The sequence below is a fragment of the Natrix helvetica genome (genome assembly GCF_964273705.1).
Source record: "Natrix helvetica genome assembly, chromosome: 4".
NCBI lineage: Eukaryota > Metazoa > Chordata > Lepidosauria > Squamata > Natricidae > Natrix > Natrix helvetica.
Genome location: NC_138550.1, coordinates 158599270 through 158626843, shown reverse-complemented (window position 1 = coordinate 158626843; position 27574 = coordinate 158599270). Strand labels below are relative to the sequence as shown.

The window sequence follows — 27574 nt, the reverse complement described above, 5'->3', positions numbered from 1 at the left end:
GGATAAAATCAAGATCATGTGAAGTGTTAATACCACTTTATAATGCCTTGGTAAGGCCACACTTGGAATACTTCATCCAGTTTTGGTCGCCACGATGTGAAAAAAGATGTGACACGATAACAGTCTTTCAATATTTGAGAGGATGTCACAGAGAAGAGGAGGTCAACCTATTCGTCAAAGCACCTGAAGGTGGGACAGGGAGCAATGGATGGAAACTAATGAAGGAGAGAACTAATCTACAACTAAGGAGAAATTTCCTGACATTTAGAACAATTCATCAGTGGTGCAGCTTGCCTCCCAAAGTTGTAAATGCTCCAACACTGGAGGTTTTAAATTAAGAGATTGGATATAATTTGCCTGATATGGTATAGGGTCTCCTGCTTGAGCAGGGGTTTTCCCAGGAAAAAAGAAATTGATAGCTTAAATGGTTGAAGATTTAGAATATAGAATAACAGAGTTGGAAGGGACCTTGAAGATCTCCTAGCCCAACCCCTTGCTTAGGCAGAAAACACTACACCACTTCAGACAAATGGTTATCCAACATCTTCTTAAAAACTTCTAGTGTTGGAGCATTCACAACTTCTGGAGGCAAGTTGTTCCACTGATTAATTGTTCTAACTGTCAGGAAATTTCTCCTTGGTTCCAAGTTGCTTCTCTCCTTGATTAGTTTCCACCCATTGCTTTTTGTCCTACCCTCAGGTGCTTTGGAGAATAGTTTGACTCCCTCTTCTTTGTCCATGGTGCGCTGTGAAGAACAGAATCTCTGCAAAAAAAAAAAAAAAAGGAAAAATCATAATGAATTCCCAGGATAATGCTGAGAATATTGACTACCTCTGCATCCATCTTTCCATATTATGCTTCTGAGTGATATAGACTGCTCGGCTCAGTTTAATGGACCAACAAGAAGGAACGCAATGTTTGCCCTTAGCTAGAACATACATGTTGTAGATGGATCCCTCCCCATCCCTTCTCCTCCTCCTCTAGGAATTCTCCTTTGACCAGACATTTGGAAGCCTCCTCAGAAATTCTTTCACCTCGCAGAAAGGCAGTCAACGACAAGTCAAACAAGATTTTTTTTAAGAAAAATGAACACCATACTTTGCATGTGGAGACCTTTAATAATAACAGTCCCTTTTTGGGAGAGGGGGCGGTTTAGAAATCCAAGAAATAAATAAATAAAAAACAGCTTTGAAGATAACTGCATGCCCGATTTATGAAGAAAACCTGGCAGGATAAATCTGAGCTTCCTTGTCCAAGTCATTCACCATGTGGAACAAATTGTTTTGACAATTTAATTCTTAATCATAGTTCTTCTAGATCAGAGTTGTAGGAAGTGGTGAGAGTGAGTCAGGCTGAGTCAATTAAAATAAAGCAAAGCTCAGAATACTTTTATAGTTCACCAGCTCTGCCCCAAGACCAAAATCCTAAGCAGCTGTACAGTTAACAATAACTGAACACACAAACGGAAGCATTTATCACTGGCATTCCAGCCAAATTCCATTTATACGTAACCTTCTAAGGCATTTTCAGCAACTGAATAAGAAGTCAGGCTCATTTCTATTCAAAACCAGAGTTTTCAAAAAAAAAGAAGAAGAAAGAAGTTCAACAGTATTGATTTGCAAAACCCACATTGTTTCAGGAAGGTTTGAGAAAAAATGGCTTGAATTCCTCTGTGGTTAAAAAGAGAACAAAAAATGAAGGATTATGAATTTTGTCCTGTAATTAATACTCGTGTTCCTGTTGTCCCCAAAACTGGGCTCTTGCTTGGTGTCGAAGCACCAAGGTGTGATATAGAATTATACTTTTATTTTGGTACCAAGATATAAAGAATATTGAAAAGATAACCAAGGGCCAAGATTAGAATCTTAGAGCAGTTTTTATAGTCAAGGGATGGTCGTACTCAACCCTTTGCCCTTCCCCTAATAATGCATGCATAACAGATAATATTGATTGATTATTTGCCCCCCCCCCCCCAAATCCTTAAGCTTGTTATGTTAAATAGCTAAATGTCACCCCAGGTCACAGGTATCTTGCAAAGTGTGCCAGCTATGTGGGTTTTGGGGGTTTTCTTGTAAGTGAGCAATTCTTGTTCCTAATATCCTGGCTAGTGGTTTTAAGGTGCTAACTTTTGTCTTGCTGTTAATGTGCACCGCACACCCCTTCCTATTGCAGAGCAGGATAAAAGAACAAACAGTTTTATCTGAGGCAGCTTCCCCGCAACCCCCATTCCTTCTGCAGAGAAAAGTAAGTTTAAAACTTTTGTCTAAGGCAGCAACTACCCCACCACTCCCACCTCCCTCTTCCAGTGAGAGAGACAGGAAAGGAGCAAAGCTCTTAATTATCAAGGCAAAAGAAACGAAGACAAGAGAAAATGTTTTATCAGAATTCATATTCCTTACTCTCATGTCCATTCCATCCACACCTGGTCTTATCTCCTCATCCCCAGGGCCTCCATCATCTGATCCTTCATTCCCCTGACCCCAATACTTTTTTTCAGATGACTTTGAACCTCAAAATTATTTTGCTCTGAATATCTTAAGCCAGCATGTAGCACTACAGGGAAAAAAATTCGCATCCCTTCTAGATTTTATAAAAATGGTACCACCCTTTGCATGCGATATAAGTTCTACATGGCACAGTTTCAGGCAAAGGGGCTGTATTAGGGATTTCTCACTCTCCCCTTCCCACCCACAGAGCACATTTTCACGTGAGAAAATATCCCAAATTGATCTTGTAAATCCCAAGCCCCAGAAGAATTGCTGAGCAAGAAATCCTACTCAGCCATCTTCAAATTCATATATTGTTAGACTCCTACGTTTTCCCTCTCTTCTTATTTCTATTCAAGTGGATGGGGTAAAACTAAGTTAAAAAAAGTTCATCTTGGGAAAAGTCTTCCAATATTGGAAAAAGCTAATATTTCACCTAGCATTGACAAAGGGGAAACCAGGTTTAAGAGAGATCATGGGTTTGAAATCTGAGACCAAGGACTTCACTCTTACTTGAGCCCAAAGCTTCTTTGTCTTGGCAACATGAGATGTGGCCCACCCACCCATGAATTCAGTATCAAGGATTGCCACTTTTGTGTGAAGGAATCTTTACAACTCCAATAACAGCCTATAAAGGAAGACAGGAAAGTACTCTTCCATGCTACATAGAATTTATGGGGTGATGAATGTCACCACCACTAAGTTGAGTGGTATCCCAAAATCAGTCAATTTCACATTTTCAAGAAGATCGATATTGCATTAGTAATCATGATGGACAACAAACTAGCTAAACAGAAACTATTCAACAGGATAGTCCTCTTTGCTTGAAGGACTAGGAGTGACATATTAACAGACTTCTAATATCTAAGGGGCTGCCACAAAGAAGAGAAGGTCAACCTATTCTCCAAAGCACCTCAAGGCAGGACAAGAAACAAGGAATGGAAACAAATCAAGGAGAAAAGCATCTTAGAACTAAGGAGACATTTCCTGGCAGAACAATTAACCAGTGGAATGGCTTTCCTCCAAAAGTTGTAGATGTTACATCATTGGAGATATTTAATAAGATACTTGACAGCCATTTGTCTGAAATGGTATAAGGTCTCCTGCTTGAGCAGGGGTTGGACTTGAAGATCTCCCAGGTCCCTTCCAACTATTATATTTTTGTTATCCTCCCAAATACCCAATCAGTTAAGGAAGTTTAACTTCTGGAATTACAGAAGAAAGTTATTTCTCCATAAATGTACAATGTTACAAATTTGCCACAATCTGCTCATATGCCTTGAAGCCTTTAAGGTTAAAAAAAAAAAGGACAGTCTCATCTCGTGCGCTGTTGCTTATGGTTTTTTGTGCATTTTTGGTCACTTCTACTGCAAACCCTTTGAAGGTCTGACAACCCAAATTATCACACGGTCGAATAGTTTCATGCAACTTCTCCTGGAATCACATACATCCCCACATCCAAAACAGATGCCTATTCATTTGCAGTTGAATGCAATGTGTGAGCCCAGCTGTTGATCATGGCTACGTGCATTCTAGCGCAATCAGTAAACCACGATTCAAAGAGAGCAGCCTAGAATGATCTGTCCATCTAAACAACTGGCAGCTCATATATCTGGCTGCTTCCCAGGAACTAAGGAAACAAAGCTGTGTGACTATTCTGAAGGGCAGTTGTTGTGTGCTACACTCCATCAAAGAAATTCCGCATTTGAAAGCCAACAAAAGGTTAAGCCTACAAGCGAAGATTAAATTTTTCCTGCAATGAACAGAGAACAGTGGATTAAGGATATAGCCCTGTATCAACACCCAAAAGCCAGAATCTGCTAAAAAGTTGGCTACCTTATCTCCTCTGACCATCATCATCTGATAAAAGGAACAATGGAGGTAAGATTGATGCACACAATGTTGTGTCATTGCACTCACTTCTTTTACACGCATCTGGTGATCCTACACAAACATACAAATGAGGTTTTATGATTCAAATGGAATCAGGAAAGTCGTACTAATTCTGACCTCTTGAATTATTTCACTGTTTCCATCCCAAATCCAGTGAGATTTCTGGCAAGAAGGCAAGAGCTTTTAAAAACATTATTTGGGGGATATATTTTTTTTCAGGTGTCACGGCTCACCTTTAGTAGATGTGATACTAGCTGGGGTATTTGCATCTTACATGTCTCATCCATGATGCTCCACACAATGGAACCATTTCAAAGAACAACATTGACTTTTGAGGATGGAATAAACCTGGAATTTATAAAAAGATAAAGGCTCCTCGCACATATGTGCTACTCGTTCCTGACTCTAGGGGGCGGTGCTCATCTCCATTTCAAAGCCGAAGAGCCAGCGCTGTCCAAAGACATCTTTGTGGTCATGTGACCGGCATGACTAAACGCCAAAGGCGCATGGAACACTGTTACCTTCCCACCAAAGCTGGTCCCTATTTTTCTACTTGCATTTTTACATGCTTTCGAACTGCTAGGGTGGCAGAAGCTGGTAGCAGGGGCTCACTCCGTTACATGGTGCTAGGGATTCAAACCGTCGACCTTTCTGATCAACAAGCTCAGCATCTTAGCCTCTGAGCCACCCTCTTTAGAATTTATAAAACCATCAATATTGTACCTGGTGCAGACCAGGTAATCATGTGCTACTACACCAAAGCTCTTCACACAGGACAGGGGTTGAAATCTGCCTTTAGATGATGATATTAATTCCAAAGGCTGCTTTTCAACTGGAGTAATGCAAAGAAGATAAAGTAACCTAAAATTCCAATCCTAAAGATGATTTCCGAAGTTAGCTTCGAGGCATTCAAAGCCTCGCATTCTTCTCCCTCACCTTTTATAACTGGGGCTTTGATGCAAAGGGGGAAGCATGGTTGAAATTCTTCGGCGTGTGTACACACAGGAGGAAATTGGACCAAGAGATCCGAAACGATTGTCTCTTTAATTTTTAAGTTCCCAGCAAAATGTGTCTACAAATTATAAAACGTCTAAAATATGCGATGAGATTAGATTGCAAGGGTCACGACCTTCAGGGAAACTGAAATAAGCTGCAGGCATCTAGAGAGGATTACACTGTGTTTGTTGCACAATGCCAGACTGTGGAAAGCGCACAACGATAAAAGGATGCCATTAAAACGCTGAAGCAAAAAAATTCGCTCATGGAATGTGGCAACTGGGCTGGCCTACGTGTTCATATTTAAAATAGTAAAAAAAGGTTTTTAAGTTTATTTGTATGTTTAAATAGAAGAGGGAGAGGGGAAAGGGTATGTTTCCCACTTTCTTTAAATCCCTTCTAGTTGATTTTATTGCTTTATTTAGAGTCGCTCACTTCAATTTTTTTTAGTTTCGCTGCTAAATTGTTTCTCACATTAGACTGACTCATTAATGTTAATATTTTCTATTCCAAGTATTCTTTTTAGCTAAAATTCCTTGTGTATACCTTTAAAAAAAATGTCCTAGAGAGTCTGGGCCCATAGATCCATGGTTGTATGCATCTCCTGATTTGCTTGGCGCTGGTTAATGACTGTAATAAAGATAATGATGTTTTTTTTTTCACTTTTCATTATGTGGGCTTCAAAAGAAACAGCCGCATTTATTTCAGCTGATATAATAGTCCACTGAATTATGTCCAAGCCTAAAAATAAGCGGGGGGGGGGGGGGTTCCTTCTATGTCATCTAAACTAAATCAAATATTAATTCATATTGTTATGATGTTTAAATGAATATATGAATATATTGGCTTTTAACAAGGATCCAGCTCAACCCTTTGCAATGTTATAGCATTGCAGCATAGAGAGATATCATAATCCATATTTCCCAAAAAGTGATTAAACCAAAACCTGCTCTTTTTAAAACTTTTTTACTGGAGTCTGCAACTCAAAAATCCCACAGAGAAGACTGCATGGGGGAAAGTTACCCAAATATACAACTATTAAACAAAACGAATGTTAATAAAGTACTGCATAGAATACTTTGTGAGCGTTCTGTTTAATGCACACAACGCATAACAAGAAAAGTCACAAATGGACGTGGAAACAGGCCAAAATGAATTGAATGCTGGGCAAAATTAGAAACTGAGTGAAGCTATATGGATCAATTTGTCTAAATTTAGAAGTGTGTTTATCTCTCTATCTTGAATAAATGAATTATTTAAAAATGCAGATCCCAAAAATAGGCCCCTTTTACATTTAAATCAAGTATGTGATCCTAAATAATTTAAAACACTGGTTAATTCAGAAATAATTACTGGAATTGTCTCCCCACAATACAGGTGAAACTCGAAAAATTAGAATATCGTGCAAAAGTTCATTTATTTCAGTAATGCAACTTAAAAAGTGAAACTAATATATGAGATAAGACTCATTACATGCAAAGAAAGATAGTTCAAGCCGTGATTTGTCATAATCGTGATGATTATGGCTTACAGCTCATGAAAACCCCAAATCCACCATCTCAGAAAATTAGAATATTACATGCAATCAATAAAACAATTGTACATAGAACAATATCGGACCTCTGAAAAGTATAAGCATGCATATGTACTCAGTACTTGGTTTGGGCCCCTTTTGCAGCAATTACTGCCTCAATGCAGCGTGGCATGGAAGCTATCAGCCTGTGGCACTGCTGAGGTGTTATGGAAGACCAGGATGCTTCAATAGCGGCCTTCAGCTCTTCTGCATTGTTCGGTCTCATGTCTCTCATCTTTCTCTTAGCAATGCCCCATAGATTCTCTATGGGGTTCAGGTCAGACGAGTTTGCTGGCCAATCAAGCACAGCAATCCCACGGTCATTGAACCAGGTTTTGGTGCTTTTGGCAGTGTGGGCAGCTGGAAAATGAAGTTAGCATCCCCATAAAACTCGTCTGTGGAAGGAAGCATGAAGTGCTCCAAAATCTCCTGGTAGACGGTTGCATTGACCCTGGTCTTAATGAAGCACAGTGGTCCAAAGTCCTGTTGCTCAGTGGTCCAAAGTCCTCTTTTCTGATGAGGGCAACTTTTGCCAAAAGCACCAAAAACTGGTTCAATGACCGTGGGATTACTGTGCTTGATTGGCCTCTCCATTCTTCCTCCATCCTCTGAGTCCTTGGTTTCCAAATGAGATGCAAAAGTTGCTCTCATCAGAAAAGAGGATTTTGGACCACTGAGCAACAGGACTTTGGACCACTGTGCTTCATTAAAACCAGGGTCAATGCAGCCGTCCACCAGCAGATGTAGTTGGTAAAATGGGGTAAAGTTCACAACTTGTTCTTGCTTAACAAAAAAAGGTTTGGACTCAATTGTGGCTGTACGTTGAGAACTACCTATCCAACTATGGAGATTCTCAGTCATCCAGGTCATAGTTGTCCCAAGGATGCTTTTTTTTTCTTCCAGAGGCAACTGGACTTTCTGGGTTTTTTCTTTGAAGAAGTTTTGCTTCTCATGCAAGAAGCTTTCTCTGTTCTGGAAACCAAAGAAGCAAGAACTGAAGAAGCCTTGGATGAGAAGTGAAACCTCTTCAAAGAAAAAAAGAAAGTCCAGTTGCCTCTTGAAAAAAAGCACCTTCGGGATTACCTGTACAGCTATTCCTCACACAGCTGACTGTTGTGCTATATGATGTTTAATATCAACGTTAAACTTAGTAGCTCCATAATGTGACCGATGCCAATGGGAAGGAGAGTGAACTGTAAGACGAGAAACCGTTTATCCAATAAAGTTGGTGCGGAAGGAGCTGTTGTGCTCTAAAGGCTACGTGACACACACCTAATGTTCTCCTCTCGGCTGAGGGAGTCTTCTTACTCCAAATATAAACTGCAACGTTAATCCAGGTGTTGCGAAGCAATTCCCCTCGTCCTGCACAACTGAGCACACTGCGGCTGAGTTAGGGACTGCAATTCAACCTCACCTCATCCATTGTTGTTAGTCACGACCCCATGAACAACGTTCCTCCAGGCCTTCCTGTCCTCTAACATCCTACGGAGTCTATTTAAGCTCATGGCTACTGCTTCGGTGTCTCCATCCAGCCACCTCATTCTCTGCCGTCCCCTTCTTCTTTTGCCCTCAATCTTTCCCAGCATGAGGCTCTTCTCCAGGGAGTCCTTCCTTCTCATTAGGTGGCCAAAGTCTTTGAGTTTCCTCTTCGGGATCTGGCCTTCTAAAGAGCCGTTAGGGTTGATCTCCTCTAGGACCGACCGGATGGATTGCCTTGCAGTCCAAGGGACTTGCAGGAGGTCTTCTCCAGCACCAGAGTTCAAAGGCCTCCATTCTTTGGTGCTCAGCCTTCCTGAGGGACCAACTTTCACAGCCGTATATTGCAATTGGAAAAAACATAGCCTTGACTATACGCACTCATACATTAGTGCTTGGAAAAATCAGCCTAAAATCCGACTTCTTGACCCTGTTATAAAGTACCTTCCTCACCCACCTCAAATTTAAGCCAAACCTCCTGGCAGAAGACAACACTTCTCTTGGCCATTCAGAGCCATGCGAACAGTAGTGAAGTCTGATTTGTTTTCGTCTGCCTGGGCTGCACACGTCTCGAAAATCAGGGGAAGCTAAATATTTATAGAAGGGTGACTGTTTGTTTAATTTCTCCACGGCAGCCCGCAGGGAAGAAGAGCCGAAGTGACAAGCCGAAGTGACAAGCCTCCTCAGCAAACCGGCAGAAGATGGGGGAGGATATTCCACCAAGGTTATTCTTCTCACATTCATCTTCTCTGCTTTGCTTGCGCTGAGGAAATCATCATTTCCCGAGGAGACTCCACACGGTTTTCTCAAACGGAGCTCCGGAAAGGGATATGGAAGGAAAACGCTCATTTATATCTGAAATTGACCGAGCCAACCAGACTCTCTCCATCATTCCTGCTACAATCCTCAAAAGCTCCATGAAATCACCTCCTGAAGTAGACCAGGGGGCAGGGTGGATTTGATTTAAATCGAGCCGATTGAAATCACAATTTAAATCACTAGTAAAAAGGCTTGATTTAAATCGACTCCATTTAAATCATAATTTTTAAAGAGCAACTGCCATCTCTGTCTTCTGACCTGACCTGTCCTCCCATTCAGTTTAATACAACGGCTGGTGATGCGGCAGTCACAAAACGAATCAGGGATGTGGCGAGCAGCAGGTGAGTGGGTGGCCGCTAACAGGCGCTGGCATGACGGATCTGAAATGACAGGTGCTTTTTAATATTTTTAGGTTTCACTTTCATTTTTACTGCTTGCCCTTCTTCCTCCTCACACTTAGAAGCCTGGTGGTACAGATGCATTTCTCTTCAAACAATCATACAGTAGTGCACATATTTTGCAAAACAATGGGATAAAGGACTATCTCTGAATATTGTTTTAGGATTTATCTCATGATTACAGTGAAATTGGGTGAATGCATCAATGCAGCGCAAGTTGTCTCAGTTTGCAGAGCTTGAACTCGTTGAAGGAGTTTACCAAAAAGGTAAATATTGCAGAATATGCAACCTCGCGCTACATAACGAAGCTCCATTTCAGGCTGAATAAACTAAATTATTAATGTATCTTAAATAGAAAACTATCTTTAGATAGATTTTTACTCCAAAAGCATTTTATTAAAATAAAATGGGGAAAAAAATCCGATTTAAATTTAAAAAAAAAAGATTTTTTCTGATTTAAAAAGAAAATCCATCAATTTTTATCCACCCTGACAAGGGGTCCCCAACCACAGACCGGTGACCAGAAATTGGGGCACACAAACAAGCAAAGACCCATCTGTGGGACGCAGGGAGCATGTGAAATCATGCCTCTCTCCAGTCTACAGAAAAAGCTCTCTCCACAGAATCGGTCCCTGATCCCCAGAAATAATGCTGTTAAGACGGCCCTGGTGTGTGTGTATGTGTGTGTATGTGATTCAACAAAACAAATACTACCATATGGGCATGGCTTGGTGGGCGTGGCACGGCTTGGTGGGCATGGCAGGGGAAGGATACTGTAAAATCTCCATTCCCTCCCCACTCCAAGGGAAGGTTATGGCAAGATCCCCATTCCCTCCCGATCAGCTGGGACTCAGGAGGCAGAGAATAGATGAGGGTGGGGCCAGCCAGAGGTGGTATTTACCGGTTCTCCAAACTACTCAAAATTTCCACGACCGGTTCTCCAAAACTGAACCTGCTGAATGCCACCTCTGGTGTGTGTATGTGTTTTGCCTTGGAGAAACACACCACTCCACTCCAATGAAGGAGAGATGATTCCCCACCCTCATCAAGGCCGTCATGCTTTTAACACGGATCTTCCCGCTACCGAAGGGGAAGAGCACAGCAGGAGCATTCCAGCAGTCATTTAAATGCTTCTGGTTGAGCAGCCTTGACTTTGCAGGTGTTGACTCCCTATCTTTGCATTACGGGCCCTTCACAGACCTGTTAACACTTTGCATGCACCCTGGTATGTCTAACAACCCTGGGTTTGAAATAAGAAAGAGCATTCTGGAAGACAAACATAGGCTTTGATCGACTCTGGCAAAATCTACTCTGCTAATTATGCAAGCAAACAAGAAGACACAGGAAGGACCTTGACTCAGGAGTCAGGATCGAACTGCTGACAGTCGGCAGAGTCAGCCTGCGAATACTCCACTCTAACCACTGCGCCGCCACAGCTCTTCGAAAATCAGTCATAGATTGAGAACTACCTGCCTGGTGATTTTTCAAGTTTTACGTTAAGGAAGGAAGGCAAAAGAGAGAAATAAGAGTGGGAGATAACCTACCCGCCCCCCACTCCCCTTAGAGGCCCTCCATTGTAGTTTTCTATGGTTCCTAAGAGGATAGATTAAAGCTTTAGTAAGGACCGTGTTCAAAGCAGGAGGGCTTTGACATGAAAGGAAAGGGTTGCTTTTTCCTAATGAATTTATCTTTATAATGGAACGACGTCCTATTGTATTGTTCTGAGAAGATGGCCACAAAAGCGAAGTGATTTTTTTCCCCAATCTAATCTTCCTTTGATGATGATGATGATGACAGTGTGTTTATGTGTCTGTATAGAATCCTCCTAAACTAGGAATTGTCTTCTTTTGAGTAAGGTCAGGAATTGGTTTGGGGGCTATATCGACCGAGTGCATATAGTACTCCACAACACAAAGGATTCCCCCCCACAAAAGTACCTGGCCAATACCTCCCAAGAACTTCCCAGGTGCTTTTAGAAATCCACACTACATATAATGGGATGGCTACATTTTTAGCACCGCAAACCAGTGGTGGGATTCAAAAATTTTTACTACCAGTTCTCTGGCCATGGTTTGTTGGGCATGGCGTGGCTTGGTGGGCATGGGAAGGGGAAGGATACTGCAAAATCCCCATTCCTTCCCCACACCATTTAACCTGCTTTCCAGCTCCGTTCTCCTGTTCAGGGCAACAAAAGAAGATCAGCTGGGAGGCAGCAGGGGCGGGGCCAGCCTATTTGCCGGTTCTCCGAACTATTCAAAATTTCCGCTACCGGTTCTCCAGAACCTGTCAGAACTGGCTGAATACTACCTCTGCTGCAAACTCAAAAAACACATTATGAAGGTTTCTCCTCTGTCACAACCTTGCGATTTAATGAGCCATGCAAAGGTCTAAGTTGATGGGGCAGAATCACATTTGACCCAGATTTCTACTGCTTCTCCATGGTTGTTGTTTTCCTTTTAACGTCCCCGACGCATGAATTTATTCTGCTTATAAAACGAAAGGCTCACGCACGTATAATTTGCTGTGTAAGCGATACAGGTATACAGTACATTCAAAAACAGAGTACAAAAGCACACTGGTGCTCTTATTTCGTTTACACACACACACAAACACACACACACATACAGAAAGCCCAATGACACCACTAAAAAGAGATTAAAGGGAAGAATAAACCACATGGGATGCTGGAAATAATAACAGAAGCTTTCATCAGTGAAAACAAGATTGCCCGTGATGACCGAAGCCTCTGATCTTCTAGATGGAGAAAGCCATCATTATAGAGATGGGTTTTTCCCCCCTCCCTTGTTACCTTTTTTCAAACTATAATCTGACTAAAAACACAAACGGTTGAAGCCGTCGCTTTCAAAACACTTGACTTCTCCACATCTCCCGGGATAAAGCAAGTGGGCGGTTGGTTTTTATTCTTGTGGTTGTTCTTTTTCGGAAATGTCTTGTTGGATATGACCCTCCTCCTGGTGACCACTGACTGGCATAAGATGCCAAAACCTTGGCCCAAAGTGCAGAAGCAGGAGACTCTTCTGGTCCACTCTGATGTGCACGCCAGCTAGCAAGTCTTGCCAAAAAAGAGTCTTAACCAGGAATTATCCTCCCAAGCCAACAAACCCATTCAACCTCAGTGAGTCCCAGAGGACTCTTCCTATTTTAACTCAGAATAACAGGGTTGGAGGGGACCTGGGAGGTCTTCTAGTCCAACCCTCTGTTCAAGTAGGAGACCATATAATCCCGTGATGGCAAACCTATGGCACGCGCACCACGGGTACCATGCACCTCTCTCTCTGTCGGCACATGGGCTGTCACCCTTGTTAGCTCCACCCGTGCATCGGCCAGCCAGTTGTTGGGTCTCTGCCATGGGTGCACAGGGGTGGGTGAGCCATGCATGCATGCGGGGTGTGGGGGTGTGCGGGGGCTCACACGCATGCGTGGGGACCACGCTCGTATGCACGGGGGCAGGGCGCATGTGCGGGGGCCACACAAACATTGCATTTGGGGAGGGCGTGTGAGTGTGAATTCGTGCATGTGCGCACTTTGGGCACTCGCTCTGGAAAAGCTTAGCCATTGCTATAGTCCATGAACCCCAACCTCCCAGTCCGTGAATCCGCACCGGTCTTTCACTTGGTAGAAATCGGGCTGCGGAAAGAAGAGAGGCCCCTTCCATGGGGTGCAAGCAGCACATGAAACCACAGCCCCTCCGATCCGTAGAAAAACTTCTCTCCACGGAACTGGTCCCTCGTACCCAAAAGGTTTTTTTTTGGGGGGGGGGGGAGGTGGCGGCGCTGACCTGTAGCATTCTGGACAAATGGCTCTCCAATCCCTTCTTTAAAACCTCCATTGTTGGAGCATCCATCTATTGCTTCCTGTCCTGCTCTCAGGTGCTTTGATAGATAGATTAACAGAGTTGTCAGGGACCTTGTGTTTTCCCGAAAATACGACATGTCCTGATAATAAGGTCATGCCACATTTTTCTGGTGAGCAAAAATATAAGCTCTCCCCCGCAAATAAGACCCCTGGACAACCCTCCACTTCCGACCAGGTGATTGGGTGGCTTGGTGCCTTCGGGATACTGCTAGGTTGGTGAGCGGCGCTGTGCCCAGCTGAAGAGGGGGGTTGCTGGGTGGCTGCTCTCTTGTGAGTGGGCTTCCAAAGAGCCGGGCACATCAGCCACCCGGCAAACCCTCTTTCCAGCCGTGCAGAGCACCATTCACTGACCTAGTGGTATCGCCAAGCCGCGTGAAGGCCTGTTCGCCCACCGCCCGGCTCTCACGGCTTAGCGCCTTCGAAATGCCAGTGAATGGCGCTCTGCACAGCTGGAGAAGGGGGTTGCATGAACAGCACCGCCCATCCTCACGATGTCCTGGCCCAGCTCTCTCTCATCAAACGTTCAGATATTTGGCAATGGGCTCATATTTATGATGATTTGCAATTGTCCCGGGACCATGGGATTTCCCCTTTTTGCGACCTTCTGACAAGCAAAGCCAACGGGAAAGCTAGATTCACTTAAAACCGTGTTGCTAACTTAATAACTGCAGTGATTCACTTAACAACCGTGGCAAGAAAGGTTATAGAGCTGTGATTGCGAACCTATGCCATGCGTGCCACAGGTGGCATGCGGAGCCATTTATTAGGGCATGCGAGGCGCTGCCCTGTCAGCTGGCCAGCCTGCATGTGCGCACTGTCCAGCTGACTTTGGGCTTCTTTTGAGGCCGTTTTTCGCCCTCCGGAGGCTTCAAGGAAGCCTCCGGAGCGCAAAAATCGGCCCTATGGGCAAACTGGAAGTTCGGGAATGGACTTCCAGTTTGCTTGTATGAAAGTTTTTCACCTCTGGAGCCTTCAGGGGCCCTCAGGAGGCTTCCTTGAAGGCTCCGGAGGGCAAAAACCAGAAGTCACCATTCCTGAACTTCCGGGTTCCCCATAAGTCCATTTTTCGCCCTCTGGAGCCCTCAGGGAAGCTCCTGAGGGCGCACGGGGTGGGGTGGGGAAGGCTGTTTTCGTCCTTCCCGGGCTCCTAGAAAGCTTCTGGAAAAAAACCGTGCCAAAAGTGGGGGGAACAGAAGTGAATTCACCCCCTCACATTTTGTAAATATTTAAGTATATCTTTTCATGTGGCAACACTGAAGAAATGACACTTGGCTACAATGTAAAGTAGTAAGTATACAGCTTGTATAACAGTGTAAATGTGCTGTCCCCTCAAAAGTAACACAACCCACAGCCATTCATGTCTAACCTGCTGGCAACAAAAGTGATAACATCCAAAATGCGAAGGGGTGTACTCACTTCTGTGATATACTGTAAAAGGGGGCAAAACTCGGTTTTGTCTCACTTAGCAACAGAAATTTGGGTTCAGCTGTGATCGTAAGTCAAGGACTAACTGTATAAAAACTCAAGAGTTAAGCAATCGGCCCCTGGCTCTCTTCATAGCTGAGTAAAGGACAACTCAGGATGAGTTGGCAGAGATAGAATTACCTCAACAGTTAAGAATTCAGCGGCTTCCTCAACCAGAGGGCGAATTCCGTGCTTTGTGGGTCCATGCTAAAAGTGAAAATTCCACAACAGAGGAAATGATAACGTTACAGTGATAAAAACAAATGCCAACAGCTGTACAGTACCTTCCTAATCAAAATGGCATTTCCTTACAATATTTGTAATAAAGGAGCTGGCAGCACAGGAAAAGATATATTTTCCTTAACTCTGCTTTTTTAAAAAAAATAAAATAAGCGTTCTTTAATCCAGCATCTTTCTGACTTAAGCAAGAAGGTAAGCAGAACGGGACGCATATGCAGATCTCCTTATAACTCACGTCGAATCTATTTTCATGCAATGTGAAAGGACAAAAGAAAAAAAAATCCTAACAAGGGAGGGATGACACATGGAAATGCTGACTTAAACATAGAATAATAGACTGCAGAGCAAGAGATATGCCAAAAATGAGGAAGGTCATTTCTCCTCTGATGAGCAGTTTAGAAACATGCTGGTGCTGGAGAAGACTGGAGGGCAGTCCAACTGGTCAGTCCTAGAGGAGATCAACCCTGACTGCTCTGTAGAAGGCCAGATCCTGAAGAGGAAACTCAAATACTTTGGCCATCTAATGAGAAGGAAGGACTCACTGGAGAAGAGCCTCATGCTGGGAACGATGGAGGGCAAAAGAAGAACGGGACGGCAGAGAATGGGGTGGCTGAATAGAGTCACCGAAGCAGTAGCCATGAGCTTAAATAGACTCCGTAGGATGTTAGAGGACAGGAAGGCCTGAAGGAACGTTGTCCATGGAGTTGTGATGGGTCGGACACGACTTAGCAACTAATGACAACAACAACAACAACTAGAAACATGAAATATAAACAAACAAACAATACAAAACAAAGGATTTGTAACTATTCATTGGCTACTGAAATCCACATATAATCTGAGCCTTTTGCTTCAGTGAACATCTGACACGGTTTAAAAGCTAATTTCATATTAAGGCATGGCTCATCAGGATTTTGGGACTGGACATGCAATTGGAACTTGGAGATCAGAATATGGAAGATTCACATCAAATGGTTGCCCAGCGGGTCAGTGGTGGGATTCAAACATTTTTACTACCAGTTCTGTGGGCGGGGCTTGGTGGGCATGGCATGGTGGGCGTAGCAGGGGAAGGATACTGCAAAATCTCCATTTCCTCCAGATCAGCTGGGACTCGAGAAGCAGAGGATGGATGGGAGCGGGGCTAGTCAAGAGTCATTTACTGGTTCTCTAAACTACTCAAAATTTACACTACCAGTTCTCCAGAACTGGTCAGAACCTGCTGAATACCACCTCTGCAGTAGGTGAATAAGCCATCCAGTGTCCTGTCCTGTCCTGTCCTATCCCATCCCATTTTATTCAGTCTATTCTACTGTTCTGTTCTATCCTCAACTTACAACCATTCATTCAGCGACTATTTGAAGTTACAGCAGTACTGAAAAAAGTGGCTCATGGCCATTTTCACTCTTACAACCGTCGTGGCATCCCCACGGTCGTGTGATCAAAATTCGGACGCTCTGCAACTGGCTCAAAATGACGACATGGTCCCCTTTTGCACCTCGTGACGAGCCAAGTCAATGGGGAAGGGAGATTCGCTTAACAACCATGTTCCTAACTGAACGACTGCGGTGGTAAGGACGGTGGTAAAATGGGGACCAACTCACTTCACGCCTGTCTTGCTTAGCAATGGAAAGTTCGGGGGCTCCCTTGTACGTTGAGGACGATCTGCGTTCTATTCCTATTCCGTTCCAAATGTAGATGAGTCAGCAATTTTTGTGTTGGTCAATGCAAGTTAAAAACAGGGGTGGGTTCCTGTACCAGTTGGTACCGGTTCACTTCGCTTGCACGCCCGCTGTGCATTGCTTATGCATGCGCAGCTGACTGTAAATTGTTCTGCAGAGTTAACATGCCAGAAACGGCAGAAGAGACTGGCGAACCGGTTCGGGGGCGTGGCCAGCCTAGGTCGCTGCTGGTTCTGCAACCCACGCCAAATCACCACTCCCGGTTCGGCCAAACCAGGAGCAACCCAACTCTGGTTAAAAACAAGATTCTGCTTTTTGCTACAGCCAGGGAGTGTTGTTACTCCCCATCTCGCTCTATTGGTTTTATGCCAAGTTTTTTTCCTCCTCTTTACTCATCCATGCATTTGTGTGAATGATTGAGCCTAACATATGCCCAGCTTCCTCTACGATGATCATAACGCTATAATCAATCAGGCATTTTTGAGAAGGGTAAAACTATAATGAGAAACGGGGAAAGCGATTGGGCTTCCCATCGTTCATAACGAGACAAATCTTGGCAGGTTATGAAGACCTCCTGGACAGGAGTGGCACGAAATAGCTAACACAAAGTGTACCCTCTTGAGCAGTGATTACACACTCCACGCACGTAGCTGCACAGGCAGTCATGCACACCTATCAACAGGAGGAAACAAGTGGTTACTACAGGCACGCACACTGTTTTAACAGGAGATTTCAAGGGGAATTTATACAGGGTGCAGATAAGCAAGTACGGGTATTTCTCGACTTGCAACAGTTCCATTTAACGACCGTTCAAGGTCACGACGACACTGAAAAAAGCGACTCATGACCGTTTTTCAGAGTTGCGACCTGTCTAGCATGCAATTAAAATTTGGATGCTTGGCAACTCATACTTACGACGGTGGCAGTGTCCCAGGGTCGCGTTGTCCCCTTTTCTCAACCTTCTGACAATGGGGAGGGGGGAGGGGCAGATTCACTTAATGACCCTGTATCTAGCTGAACAACTGCAGTGATTCGCTGAACAACGGGGGCGAGAAAGATCGTAGAAAGTGGGCCAAAACTCACTTAACAAATGTTTCACGCAAAAACAGAAAAAGATTTGAGCTCAGTTGTGGTTGTAAGCCAAGGACTACCCATATAAAGAATTCTCCAGTTACGACCACAATTCAGCACAAAATTTCTGTTGCTAAGTGAGACATTTGTTCGGTGAATTACGTCCCGTTTTACCATCTTTCTTGCCATAGTTGCTAAATGAATCACCGCAGTTGTTAAAGTTAGTAACATGACTGGTAAATGAATCTGATTCCCCATGGACTTTGCTTGTCAGAACGTCGCAAAAGGTGATCACGGGACAATTGCAACCGTCATAAATACAAGCCAGTTGCCAAGCATTTGAATTTTAATCACCTGACCGTCGGGATGTTGCAATGGTCTTAAGTATGAAAAACGGCCATGAACCACTTTTTTCAGTGCATTTTTTTAACTGTGATTTCTACTAAGCAAACTGTTGTAAGTTGTACCGTGCTTATGCCCCTCCCGTGGTGCAAGAAGAACCTTAGAAACAACATGGCATTCAGCCATTCTTGCTTTTTAAATTGTGGATGTGACCATGAATTTAAAATTAGATGAATTACCGGGGAAATGTTCAAGAATAGGGGAGACGTGATAAGCGTCTTCTAGGATTTGAGGGGCTGTCACAGAGAAGAGGAAGTAGACCTATCCTCCAAAGCACCAAATTGCAGGACAAAAAGTAACAGCTGGAAGCTTGTGAAAGAGCGATCCAACCTAGAACCAAAAAAGGAATTTCCTGACAATTAGAATAATTCATCAGTGGAATGGTTCGCCCCCTGGAATTGTGGGTGCTCTATTAATGGAGGCTTTAAAAAATGAATCGAACAACAATTTGGCCAGCATTGTATAAGGCAGGGGTGTCAAACTCGATTTCCTTGAGGGCCACATCAGGATTGTGTTTGACCTTGGGGTGTGTGGCTGGGGTGGGCGTGGCCAGCTCAACATCACATTGGGTGGCACCTATGATGGCCTAAGCAGGGCTGGGAGTTCCATTGTCTCCTTCCTCCCTTCTCTTTTTTTCTTCCGAGGCACCACGGGCCAGTCCTTCGCTGTTTCCAGGACAGCTACACAGGCCAGATCTAAGCACCCCATGGGCTGAGTTTGACACCCCTGGTAAGCACCCCATGGGCTGAGTTTGACACCCCTTTGGCAGGACGTTGGAGTAGAAGACCTTTCAGGTCCCTTCCAGCATCACCATCAAGATCTATCTGTTTGGGAAAAGGATATATAGGCAGCTGATATATAGGCAGCTGATAACTGTCAGACGGCCCTGGCCCCCTCTCTGCCTCCAACACAGAGCCCTCATCTGAGCCTTCCCCAGACTCCAGGACTGGCCCATGTTCCTCCCCAACCTCCTCACTGTTCGACTCTGCTGCCACAACATTGTGAATGTTCACTGCCTTGAATTTTTTTATATAGCAATAAAGGTGGAATAAATATATGTATGTATGTATGTATGTATGTATGTATGTATGTATGTATGTATGTATGTATGTATCCTGGTATGCCTAAATATGGGAGGAAGGTCACTACTCCCTCTTTCTGTCCTTCGGCTCATCACAGAAGACCATGCAGGCAGAAAACCATATTTTTATTTTTAATGTTGCCTTTTTATATTTGTGTTGTATTTGTACTGATCTATACTAGTCTCCCTTTATTTATTTATCAGTACAAATACAACACACACACACACACACACATATATATATATATGGAAATATCTGCCAGTTGCCAAGCGGCCAGCCGTAGGGATGCTGTAATGTTTGTAATTGGGAGGACTGGTTGGTCTTAAGCAACTTTTTTTTCAGTGCCGTTATAGCTTTGGACAATTGTTAAACGAATCATTGTAAATCGAGGACTCTCTCTCCTACGGCATAGATTCTGAGAAATCTTACAATGATATCTTCCATTGTTCGTTATCATAGCAGTGAATTCATTAGCAAGCCAGTGACTAGTGGTAAGTATAACATATACGTTATAAGCTTCCCCCCTCCTTCCCCCCCCCTTCTTCTTGGTTTGTAGATTTAATTTGTACTTTTAACTTTTTTTTAAATTGGTTTATTAAAAAAGAAAGGTGTTAAACATGACATAAAAAGTAGCAGCTCCATCAATGGAAGAAGGGAGGCTTATAGAAGGAAAAAAGAGATCCCACTTCATATCAAAGGCTGTTAAGAGCAGTGAAGGTCAACCCAATCCAGCAAAAGTCTATTCTGCTAGCTCAAGTCACTGAGTAACAGTCCACAGTTCACAGCACTATTTAAGACATGATGTCCAGACTTTGGGAACTGCATCTGGGCTCTAACAGAGGAGGAGGAGGAGGACAAAAAGAAAGAAGGAGTAAGAGAAGAAGAGAAAGGAGGAGGAAGAGAAGAAGGGGAAAAGGAAGAGGAAGAGGAGGAGGAAGAAGAGGAGGAAGAAGGAAGGAGGACAAAGAGAAAGGAGGAAGAGGAGGAAGAGGAGAGGAAGGAGAAGAGAATGAAGAATAAGAAGAGGAAGAGGAAGAATGAAGAGGAAGAAGAGGAGATGGAGGAAAGGGAAAGAGAAGCAGAGGAAGAGAAAGAAAAGGAAGATGAAGAGAAGGACAAAGGAAGAAGAGGAAGGAGGAGGAGGACAAAGAGAAAGGAGGAGGAAGAGGCGGAGAGGAAGGGGAAGAGGAGAGGAAGAGGACAAAGAATAAGAGAAAGAAGGAAGAGGAGGAAAAAGATGAGGAAGAAGAGGCATAGGAGAGGAAGGGGAAGAGGAGCAGAGGAAGAGGAGAAGGAGAGGAAGAGGAAGGAGGAGGAGGAAGAGAAAATGGGGAGGAGGAGGATGTTCTAAATTATGTCGGAGGAGGCCTTCTCCTTCTGAGGACTTTCTCCCTTAGCAGAGGTTAGAACATCAGAGGCATTGCATGTACATCATTCAAAGAAACTTGTTTTGTGGGAAGAGGAAGAACCTCCCACAAACCTCATGAAACTTAACATGCGGACGTACCTCAGCAAGACATTCACTGCTGCGCGGGAAGACTGGGAGACCTCTCAGATTCTAATTATTCGCCCTTTGTTGCTTTCCAGAGTGAAATCTGACCATCATCAAAAAGTTCTGTGCCGTATTCCAATCATGCTGTGAAAATAATCCATCTCTCCTTGGACGTCAAGAATCAAGGAAACCATTGAGGTGCTGTGGGGGAGTGGGAAGAACTGGCAGAAACCGTGCAGCTCCCCTTTTTCCTGGTCAAGGCATTTCATCTGCAGCAGACGCTCTCCGGGATCTCTACTCCGCTTGTTAAATCCCGCGGCCTTGGAGATCCTTGAACGAAAGGAACGAGATGCTGAAAATGCCACAGCCATGGCATTTGCCAAGGATGAGGAGGAGACCTTGAGGAAGAAGAAAAAGAAGAAACAAATAAACAGAGACTGTTACATCAAGCAGACATCCAAGAGGAGAAAAAACAAAAAGGAAGGACAAGGCTACAGATGGTCCTCGACTTTACAGCAATTCCGCTTAGCGACCGTTCAAACTGACCACGGCACTGAACAGGGCGACTTAGGGCCGTGTTTCACGGTTGACTTCTGCAGCATGGCCGTGCAATCAAAATTCAGATGTTTAGCAAGTGACTCGTGTTTACGACAGTTGCAGTGTCCTCTGGGGTCCCGCGATCCCTATTTGCGACCACCTGACAAGTGGAGTCGACGGGGAAGGCTGAATTCGCTTAACAACTGTGTTTACTAACAGACTCCCGCCGTTCACTTAACAACAGTGGCAAGACACATCATAAATGGGGCAACGCCCACTTAAGAAATTTGTCGCCTGACAACAGAAATGTCAACTGTCGTCATAAGTCGAGGACGACCAGTAGTAGTGGCACAACACTTCTTGGGCATCCCTGTAAGGAGAGAAATATAGGAATCCCAGCTGTGAGCTAAAGGGGGGGGGGGAGGCAGTGATACCTGGCTCTATTCTGAAGCTCATTAGCCTGAAGACATTGCTTCCCGTCACAGGTGAGGCAGGGAGTGGGCCTTTTGTAACCTTGACGAGCACTAGAGATAAGACAATCCAATCTTGTGTTATTTGCCTACTTCCCGCCCCACCAAGTCCCAAAATATAAAGCAACTAAATTCTCTATGCAATTCCTTTCAAGGTTACATTTTTGAATAGGGTGTGATTAAAATTCCCTTCTCCTCTCTCTCAAAACGAAAATCACCTCTGTTCCTTTTATTTATTTATTTATTTATTTATTTATTTATTTATTTATTTATTTATTTATTTATTTATTTATTATTTATTTATTTTCAGTTCAGGAAAAGTTTTTCATTCTTCAAATGATGCAGAAAAAAAAAGTTTTCAGTGTGCAATTCACTTCCTCCTGTAGCTACTGCGCACAGAACATCTGGTCAGAGCGTCTCTAAAATTTCATCCACTTCCTCAATTCTAAAACTTTGGTAAACACCAAGTTACCATACCTATTCATTCCATTTCATTTTATTTCTGAAATCTATTTTATCCAAATGCCTACTTACACACGCCTGTGCTGTTTGAGAAATTGGAAAATGATGGTGGGGTTTAAACATAAATAGGTAAAGGTTTTTTTTTAAAAAAAAAATCTGCTGTTAGTAGGGAAATCTACTGAATCCTGCCTGTGTCTCAAGTTTCCCTAAATGGTTCACTAGCTTTCCAAGAGGCATTTGCTGACTTGAGCTTGATTTAAAATAAATAAAATGGTTGGCTTGCTTTGAGGAGGGAAAATATATATAGAAACGTGTTCCACTTTGTTCCCCCCACACTGACAAGGCCGAAAGAGATGCAAAATATCAGATGCAATGGAATTAAATGCAATGGAAAAATAACAGATGGAAGCTTATCAAAGAGAGATACAAGCTAGAACTAAGAAATTTCCTGACAGCGAGAACAATGAATCCAGTGGAATGGCTTGTCTTCAGAAGTTGTAGGTGCATCAACTGGAAGCTTTTAAGAAGAGACTGGACAGCCATTTGACATGGAATGAGGCAGTGCCTGAATTTAAAAAGGAAAAAGAAAAGAAAAACAAACCATGGCATCTGACCCTCTCAAATCCTGGCAAATAGATGGGAGAAGACATGGAGGTAGTAACAGATTTTACTTTCCTGGGTTCCAAGATCACCTATGGGGACTGCAGCCATGAAATTAAAATATGTTTGCTCCTGGGGGGGAAAGTGATGGCAAATCTAGGCAGCATACTAAAAAGCAGAGACATCACCCTGCCAACAAAAGTGCATATAGTCAAGGCTATGGTTTTCCAGTTGCAATGTACGACCGTGAAGGTAGGACCATAAGAAAGGCCCGGCAGTTGAAATGAACATCAAGAAACTAGAATCAAATTTACAAAGAGGATGAGGAATGGTGAAAGGATCCACTCTATCCATCCACAATGCTCTCCCTTATGTGTCCCAACAGAAGGCAGCATCCAGAAGCTGCTGGCATGGAGAGTTGCAATGGATGACTGTGAAGGTTGGACCATAAGAAAGGCTGAGCGCCCAAGAATGGAGGCCTTCGAACTCTGGTGCTGGAGAAGACTCCTACGAGTCCCTTGGACTGCAAGGCGATCCAACCGGTCAGTCCTAGAAGAGATCAATCCTGACTGCTCTTTAGAAGGCCAGATCCTGAAGATGAAACTCAAATACTTTGGCCACCTAATGAGAAGGAAGGACTCATTGGAGAAGAGCCTAATGCTGGGAAATAATTGAGGGCAAAAGAAGGGGACGACAGAGAATGAAGTGGCTGGATGGAGTCACCGAAGCATTGGGCATGAGCTTAAATAGACTCGGTAGGATGGTAGAGGCCAGGAAGGCCTGGAGGAAATTGTCCATGGGGTTGCGATGGGTCGGACAAGACTTCGCAACTAACAACAACAACAAATATTCCAAGACCTAGTTCTCTATAGGAAAAGGGGAGGGAGGGGGAGAAAGGGAGAGGGAACATTTATTATACACCTTTATACTGACACTCTCCACAAGGCCTAATTTTCTCGTGCAGGATCTTCAACCATCCTTTTAGGCTTGTCATCAGAAATGCAAACTATCCTGCCAAAGACTTATTACTGCCTAAACTACAGAGCTTGTAGAAGCAGCCTGATAAAAGAAGACGAGAGGCGTCCAGTTTTTCCTGGATTTTTCTCATTTTCTTTTGTATTAAGCTGTCACAAACACAAAGCTCAAAAGGTTTGTCAGGCCTTGTTTCTTTGCCAGAACTCTTGATCTGGAGTTCTGCTTCCTTCCATCCTAAGTTCACAATACTGTTAAACGTATCCTGCTGAGAATTCTTGTCTTGTAAAATCTAGGTTGTATTCTTACTTCTCATGGTTTTTTGTTTCATCTTGCTGGGTTGTTTTTTTTTTATAGACGTTCCAACTTGAGTCTTTTTTGCAGCAGGATATTAACAAAAAGAAAGAAATACCAAACGAACAAATGGCTTCATGTCCGCTTGGAGGGTAATACAAGAAGCCCTCAACTTACACAAGTTTCTTCAGTGATCATTACAGCAGCAGTTTAAAAAGTGACTTATGACCATTTTTCACACTTACGACCACTGCAGTTTCCTCACGGTTACATGATCAAATTTCAGATGCTTGGCAATTGACTCATATTTATGACGGTTGCAATGTCCCAAGATCATGTGATCACCTTTTGTTACCTCTTGACAAGCAAAGTCAATGGGGAAGCCAGATTCACTCGACAACAGGAATATTCATTTAACAATTGCAGTGATTCACTTAACAACTGTGGTAAGAAAGGCCGTAGAATTGAGAAAAACTCAATTAACAACTGTCTTGCTTAGCAACAGAAACCTGGAGCATAACTGTGGTCGTAAGTCGAGGCCTACCTGTACTAACTAGTCGAGTATTTTTCAAATTTGCCAACTTTAAGATGCATGGACTGGGGAATTCTGGGACTTGATGTCAATGCAGCTTTAATTTGCCAGGTTTGAAAAAAAGCAGACTAGGCTGCCAAAGTGTTTAATGTTTTTATTCCTGATTTAGATGAAGAGTTGAAAAGATGAGCAAACGACATAAGATAAACCTGAGTCAGAAATGAGTGCAGTGGCGTAGCGTGGGGGGTGCAGGGGGGGCCGGCCGCACCGGGCGCAACATCTGGGGGGGCGCCCTGACTCGCCCCACGCCGCCCTTTGCCGGACTGTGGCCACCTCTTTCTGCGCCCGGCTCGGCCCGCGAACTAAGCTCCCCGGCCCCGGCCTGCCCAGGCCCCTCCTGCGCACCGCCTACCTCCCAGCGGAGCCGCCAAGACCTGCCGCGCCGCCCCCGCAGGAGCCGAAGGAGAGCGGCGCTGCGCTCCATCTGCCCGCCGCTGCAACGCCACTGCGTCCTCCCACTCCACCTGGAGCGCCCCGGGGAGCCGGCGCCTTCCCGAAGCCCCCGGTGCGCCTCCCACCCCCGCGGCACCTGCTTCCCTTCAGTCGAGCCTTTTCCTGCTGCCCTGCCGAGCTCCTCCTCGGGAGGAAGGCAGGAGGCCAGCATGGAGAGCCTCACTTGACTGATGTCGACCCAGGGGGCAGCTGCAGTCAGGCCGCCCTCGGGTTAGGGGGCGCAAATTACTTGCCCCGGGTGCTGACAACCCACGCTACGCCACTGAATGAGTGACACTTTAAAAGAGAAATAAAAAATATATATATCTAGGCAGTCCTTAACAGTGGGCCGAAACAAACAGCATGAAAATTAACCATAGTGTACAGTTTTACATCTGGGTGAGAGAGATAGAAGTGAAAAAAGAGGGAGAAAAAAGAAGCTTGGCAGTAGGACATAGGAGAAGGATCCGGGTACCAATATTTTCTACAAATAGAACATGAGCCAAGATGGTGATGTAGCTGCCAAAAAGGCAAATGCTACCTTGGAAAGCATGAACAAGCGCAGAAAGTCCAGAAAATGGGAAGAAATTGTTCCATTTTGCTCTTGTGAGGCCCTACTTATAAACAGTATCCATGCGGTTGAAAAGAACATCAAGAAACTGGAATCAAAACTATGAAGAGGATGAGGAATGGTGAAAGGATCCACTCTATCCATCCACGGTGCTCTCCCTTACGTGTCTCAACCAAAGACAGCATCCAGAGGCTCCTGCCATGGAGAGCTGTAATAAATTCAATGAAACTTATCATTATCATAACTAAAAGTGTGGTCTAGTGATTAAGGCACTAGACTTAGAAAGCTGGGGGTCCGTGAGTTCTAATCCTGTCTTAGCCATGAAAGCCAGCTGGGTGATTTGGGCGAATCAGCCGGAGACAGTGGAGTTTAGTCCCAATTTTAGGCATAAAAGCTGGCTGGGTAACTTTGTCTCAGCCCAACCCACTTCACAAGGTGATTGTTGTAGGGAAATTAGGGAGCCAGGTGTGTTGAATATGTTTGGGCCCCCCCTGAGTTATTTGTACAAATAATAAAGATCATATATAAACATTTTTTTTTAAAAAAATCTGGGTGACAAAAATGTGCAGGAACAATTCTAGTTAGTACTTGGGCAGGAGAGTGGGGGTTGGACTAGAGGACCTCAAAGGTTCCTTCCAGCTCTATTCAGCGGAGAATCCCAAAACGGAAGGTTAAATTGGGGAGATGAAAAAAAGCATCTTTTGGGGGGGGGGGTTCCCTAAGAGGACTAAATGGCTGCATATCCAGGAAGTCCATAGGAATCAAGCTTAGCTGGGAGATTTACTGTAGTTGCTTAATTACATTACAGAAGAAAAGGAATTACTGCATAAGAACAAACTCAATTTGCAAGCTCTGAGTCAAATGGCTTTAAAAACCATTTGACTGCTCAAGGCTTTAGCACTAAATTGTCCCAATCAAGCTGCCCCCCCCTCCTCCTCCCTTTGGCGGCCTTGATTAACTCAAAAGAAGCATCACCTGCCTTCAAGTTAGAATCAGCTGAATGCGTCTTTTCAAATATCCCCCCCCCCTTTTTTTTTCTTTCTTTCCCAAGCCTCTTCCACCCTTTTCAATTCCCAACAAGCCTCAATCTGCAAACTGCTTAAGAAAAACATCCTTTGGTGGTATGCAATGCAAATCAAACCTTGTTAACAAGTAAATTAAGAGCTACCAGGATCTTTATCTCCAGGGATCCATAAATGCAAATTGGATAAAACCAGGCTGTGCAAGGTTTTAACTCTTTCTCCTCTTTTGAATCGCCATATGTTTGTCGGTTTGATCTAATCTATGGCTGCCTGATTAGAAAAACCAGGCCAAAGGTGAATCTTTTGAGTTAGCTTGTTAAAAATGTGATTCCTAGTCTAGTATGAAGTTTGGGAGAAAACCATTATTGTTTATGGCAATGATGGCTCCTTTTTGCTACCTTAAACCCAGGGCAAGAGAGATCCAATTTAAGCCTTCCAAACCGCTGGATGTTTTACTGAATGAATAAAATTCTAAGTGGAATTTTATTCTTCCTCTCAATTGCCAGGAGTCAATTTTACTTCCTTTTTTAAAAACTCCAATACATCATGCCTTACAGTACAGGTATCAAAACATTTTTCTAATCCCACAATTGCTTAATTTCTAATGTTTTTCCTGAAAAGTACATTTAGCTATCAATTGGGGGTTTTTTTACATTACAATTTACACATTCAGTC

At 43.8% G+C, this 27574-nt stretch overlaps 1 long non-coding RNA gene across 3 annotated transcripts in view; it reads right to left on the bottom strand.

Annotated features, from left to right (window-relative positions):
• Positions 1–27574, bottom strand: part of LOC309390494 — a 183700-nt gene that overhangs the window by 107038 nt on the left and 49088 nt on the right. For 2 of the 3 annotated variants that reach the window (XR_014175140.1, XR_014175142.1), the window contains exon 2: positions 20963–21345. This is a non-coding gene — a long non-coding RNA (uncharacterized lncRNA). Of the gene's footprint in view, positions 1–15122; positions 15189–20962; positions 21346–27574 lie in introns of all 3 variants that reach the window. The other variant, XR_014175141.1, reaches the window with a different exon arrangement.